The sequence below is a fragment of the Echinops telfairi genome, unplaced genomic scaffold, assembly GCF_000313985.2.
Source record: "Echinops telfairi isolate 266 unplaced genomic scaffold, ASM31398v2 ScPeMD7_8;HRSCAF=38, whole genome shotgun sequence".
Taxonomy (NCBI): domain Eukaryota; kingdom Metazoa; phylum Chordata; class Mammalia; order Afrosoricida; family Tenrecidae; genus Echinops; species Echinops telfairi.
The window spans coordinates 3,436,535-3,442,180 of NW_022103905.1; positions in this window are offsets into that span (position 1 = coordinate 3,436,535).

Sequence of the window (5,646 nt, forward strand, 5' to 3'; positions counted from 1 at the left end):
AGGCCTCTTGCCCGGCGCGACGAGCTCCCCCGGCTCCCAGCGGCCGCGCCAGGAGGAGGAGGATGAGAAGAGAGACGCCTCAAGCCTAGCGGGTGGGTGGTTTCGAACCGTCCTACCACGGCCTGGGCGGTGCTCCCGGGACTGCGCGGCGCCACATCCAGGGATCGCGCTGGCTGCTGGTCCGCAAAGAGACGGAGAAGTAAATGCAGCGTCTTCTTACTGAGCGCGAAGCCGAACCTGCTTGTCTTGCTCTCGTGTCTGTCTCAGGTCAGCTTGGGAGCAGGCAAGGCTTGTGGATGGTCTGTGCCCCGCTCTGGATTGGACCCTTCATTGGTCACCTACGCTGGTCCACTGTGTGCCCACCACCATGTTCCCCTGACCTCTCAATATTTAAAATACGGGCTAAGCGACTAAGCACAGAAAGTCCAGCTGGGCTGTCCTGCCTTTCGGTTCTGTGGAACCAAAGAGTATGTTATAAAGAATTATATTTGAGTAGGGGTTTTTGATTTAAATCTTACACCTAGTGGCAAAAATGGGCCGTCGATACAATAAGCTTTCCCCCCACCCCCTCTCCTCTTGAAAGTTTGAGAGAGCCTTAATCCAGTCTCTGGGCAGGCTTTGGGCAGTTGAAAGCCTTAAACTTAAGTGCAATGTTTTGTGGGTATACATAGACATATAGTCTCTGAGATAAGTCTCTTCGTTTTCATCTTCAATCAAGAGCACCGTCAGGAGAACTCATCTTACAAGTCAACCTCTGAGCTATTTGGAGTTGAATGATCATACAAACTCCTGTTTGTCCAGTGTTTATGAGTGTTGCATTTTGACAAGCTTCATGAGACATTTTCCTCTGAAAACTCAAATGGCACTTTAGAATCTTTCATGCTCTGGGGCCACTGCAGAGCACCAACTGTCTTTGGACTTCCCAATAGCCCCCTCACTTTAGAGTGCCCGTCCTGTTTCTATATAGCTGCAGCTCCAGGATCCTGTTAGAAAACCTGGGTCAGAGACCCCATGGTTCCTAAGACCAAGAAGGGAAGACCATTATCCAGAATGTTCACTTACTAAGGCTCTCGGATCATAAAGACACAGCGTGCACTGGAGATTATGTTCCAAATCCCAGTCGCTTTAATCCACCTATTTTTAGTGTAGGCTGTTTGTTGCCAGTGTTCTTAATTTCATCTTTCTACACTGCCTGAAATTCGAGTTATTGCGAGATGCAAGTGGACGATGCGATCTTCCCCTTTTTAGTATACATTCTTTAAATAAGATTCTATTTAAAGAAAGGGACAGCTGTTTTCTTAAGTCTTAAAAAGGATGAAGACAAGACAAAGACAAAAGCTAATCATCCAGATGAGGGAGACCATCACCACGAGGCCACATCGGCTTCTGAATGATTCACATCCACATTCACAGCTAAAATTATAAAACATGGGAAACAAAAGATTTGTCATAGAATCATAAGTGGCAGCAGATTAATTTATCACAGTTGCCAGTAGAACGACAAAAGTGGGAAAGATGCAATGGTTAGCATCCATACTGTTACCGATTCATTTCTAGGTGTGGTTTTGAGACCCTGTGACCATCTTGGTGGGTGAATGACGCACAGCCAGGTGGCCCCAGTATCCTGATTTCCATCGAAGGTGGTATACCAAGGTACACCCTGAGGGTGAGACTGCCTTTCCTTGGGCTAGTCAGGGAAGTCACAGCAGCCCATTTTTAAACACACTTTGCCTTTTTACATGACCAGCCATTGATCTGCTAGAACTCAATGGAGGCTGAACCTTTGTGGACACTCTGAATGGATGTAGAGCTCCTACTATATAACCTGTAGCCTTCCGTAACCCAGTGCACAGAATTTAAGGTCTAGTAATCCTCTCCTCTGATCATGGATTTTATGAAAAATCCATAGATCACACTTAAGATAGTGTGCTTTCTTCTGCATGGACTAATGAAGGCTCCTTTAGATGACCACTTGCTTTGAGACAAGCTTTTAAAATCCTAGATCCTATCCTTTCGGATAGCCGGGCACCATCTGATTTCTTTGCTGCACTTTGCTACAGCCAAGAGGCTGCATTGCCAGGTTCAAACAGAAGAACTATGCTGTGGGAGGCACAGTATTTCATTCTATTGTACGTAGAGTCCCATTCGATGGCATCTAACAGCAGTAACAGCTACATTCAGTAAAACCTCAAGTTGTATATGAATACGGACACAGAAACCGTATCAAGACGCGAAACTGTTCTTTGGAGACTTTGCCGGAAATCTCACAATCATTCTACTTTGTACAACCGTTTCTTGAACTTCAGTCTCTTTTCTAGTTGTAGTTTTTCACATATTACTAGATTTACCGAGAGGAGCCCTGGTGACATAATGAGTTACGTGTGGGTCTGCTGACGGCAAGGTCTGCGGCCTGAAACTGCCAATCTGCTCTGTCGGAGAAAGATGAGGTTTTCTACTCTTGTTAAGAGTTAGGGTCTTGGAAACCTACGAGGGCAGTTCTGCCTTGTCCAACAGGGTCACTAGGAATCAGAATTGACTTTATGAGCTTGGTCTTTGGATTCTGTTTACTAACAAAAACCTTTCATAGGAGAGCCACAGTATCTAATCCTATTAGGCAATTTAGAAGAAAGTAGAAATAGGGTTTTTATACCCAGAGAATCGAAGCTTACAACACCCTCAATGTTATTGTTAGGTGCCATGGGGTCGCTTCCTAACCACAGCAACCTCATGCACAACAGAAGAGAATGCTGCCGTGTGCCGTCCTCACACTTGTTCCTATGCTTGATCCCATCGTTACAGCCATGGGGCCAAGCCTTGAGGGCCTTCTTGTTCAATGCCCCTCTTTACCAAACATGATGACCTTCTCTAGGGGCTGGTCTACCCCGACAAGATGTCCAAAGTATGTCAGATGAAGTCTTGCCATCCCTGCCTTCACGGAGCACTCTGGCTATACTTCTTGCAAGACAGATTGGTTTGTCTTTTCAGCAAAATTTTTTTTAATATTCTCTGGTACCACAATTTGAATGTATCGATTATCCTTCAGTGTTCCTTATTTCAATGTACAACATTTCACATGTCTATGGGTAACTGAAAATACCACGGGTTGGGTCAAGGGCACCTTAGTCTTCAAAGTAACATCCTTGCTTTTCAATACTCTAAAGAGGTCTTGTGCAGCAGATTGACATAATGCACCTCATCTTTTGATCTCTGGACTGTTGCTTCTGTGCACATTGATTGTAGATCCAAACAAGCAAAACTCTTGGCAACTTCAGTCTTTTCTCCATTTAACATGATGTTACTTATTGGTCCATCAATACCCTACATAAAAACCCATATAGTAACATTTAAGTCTATTCAGTAACTAATATCCATTTCTAATGATTTTTGGATCAGTTGTAATTTGTGAACTCTGTCACCATCTAGTTCTGGAAATTTTAATTTAGTAGGCTCCAAGTTCAAAGCATTAATTCTTTCTATAAATCCAATATAGCCTGTTTTTCTGTTGGAAACTTTAAGCCAAACATTTCAGCATATCAATGAAATATGTTAGCAAAGCAAAAGCTTATCTGAAAATGAAAATATTTAATATGACCCTGGTTAACGTACAGTATTTTTTAAAGTGAATGAATGGAAATGAATTACAGAATGAATGCAACGTCAAATAACATGGATTTTAAATTAGAATGTTAGGCAAAGAATATCTCAAAACACAATGATTTGCCTTATTTTTAAAAAGCTTCAGACACAACACAAAAAAACCAAGTTACAAAACATCTGCGTTAAGCATATAGGTAAGGTCTAGATTTTTTTTTTAAGTTGCAACCATGTCAACAATTAAAATAATTAGGAGCGTTTTAAGGAAACAGCCTTTGTGGCTCTCTTTCCAGTTTCAAATGATCCATAATTTAAAGGGATCTGCTGAAAAACACCTGAACATCTGTTCTTTCAAAACCTTGTGGCTTGGTGAACCCAGACTCCCCTTGTCCTGGAAGCCAGATTATCCAAAGAATGAATTAACTTTTAAACCAGTAATGAAAGGAAATCTTGTTTCAATGGCAAGACACCAAATTCCTTGTTTCATGCTGTTTGGAATTAAAGCTCCCCCCTACTCCCCACCCCTCCTACCACTGCTGCCAAATCTTAAACTACTAAACTGTAGTCCGGTGGGTAAAACTTCAACTCTTAACAAAATAAATTCCTTTCTAATGAGTCTTTTAAACATTGTTCCTGTTGCACATCTCTCATAAAAATCTTTAAATGGAAAAAATGAACACACGATGTTGAAGACCTGAATATATGTCCTTTCTATAAAAACCAAAGGCACATAAGCTTTAGATCATGACAAATATTCATTTACCTAATTCGATACCCTTAAATTACCAGAAGATCTCGAAGTTACCTATATACCACAAAGTATAACGTGTGAAATAGTTTACTTAAATATTCTAAGTTTTCCTTCAAACTTGCCTATTTTCTAATTTAGCTTTTTATAATTCCTTAAAAATGTGGACACTTGATTCAAAACTCCACTGTAATTGACTCATAGTGCCGCTATAGGACAAACTAAACCTACTCCCTAAGGTTTCTGAAACTGTAAATCCCTATAGAATCATACAGGCCTGTTGGGAGCCGGTGGCCATTAAGGCCTAAGCCTCAGCCACGGAGCCGAACTTGGCTTTCGTCTTTCATTTGCTAAACCTGTGGGGGACTGGCCCTGCCTGAATTCCTGCCCAACCCTACCTCCACGTTCCTAGCTACGTGCTCTGTAGCATGGGGCGGTTGTAAGAGTTGACCTTTTCACCCATTGGTTAATAACGCCGAGCGCTCATTGGACTAAGATGGACTTTGCATTACGCCTGATGAACCTTAGTCTGCATGCAGGACGTCTTTGAGAACTAGCGCGTGCGCCTTTTTACCTGCAGCTGATTGGTTAACGTTCTTATGCTTCATTAATGTACATGTTGGATTGGATGTTGTGTAGCACACCTTATTAAAATATGCACCTCCCAGTCCCCCTTTATATGTCCCAGCTTTGCCCAAATAAATGGAGTTTGATCAGAGTTTTGTCTTGCTCCACGTCTCCGTGTCTTTCCTTCCATCCAGGTCCACCTTTCCCTGCAGGGCCCTGCTCGTGTGTCCCGCAGGCCGGGACGCTACACAGGCCCATCCTTCAACCTTCAAGTAAGCAATCATGTTGAAAAAATGTTTTCATGAACTGAGAACCCCTGGTGGCATGGTGAATTAGACATCGATCTGTTAACTGGAAGGCCAACCGTTCAGGAGAGAAAGATGAGCCATCTGTACCTGTAGGAGGCCTTGTGGTGCAACGGGTTATGCATTGAGCTATGAACCACAAGGTCAACAGTTTGAAACTACCAGCCACTCCACAGGAGAGACGTGAGACTTTCTACTTCTATAAAGATGTAAGTTTTGGAAACCCACAGAGACAGTTCTACCCTCCACTATAGGGTTGCTGTGAATGGAATCAATTTGATGACAGTGAATTTTTTGGTTTGGGTCTGCTCCTGTAAAGATGTGCAGTTCCAGAAACCCAAAGGGGCAGTTCGACTCTACCCTATAGGGTTTCTATGAGCAGGAAGTAACTCAATCACAAGGGACTTAGATGAACTCAAACTGAGGTTGTAA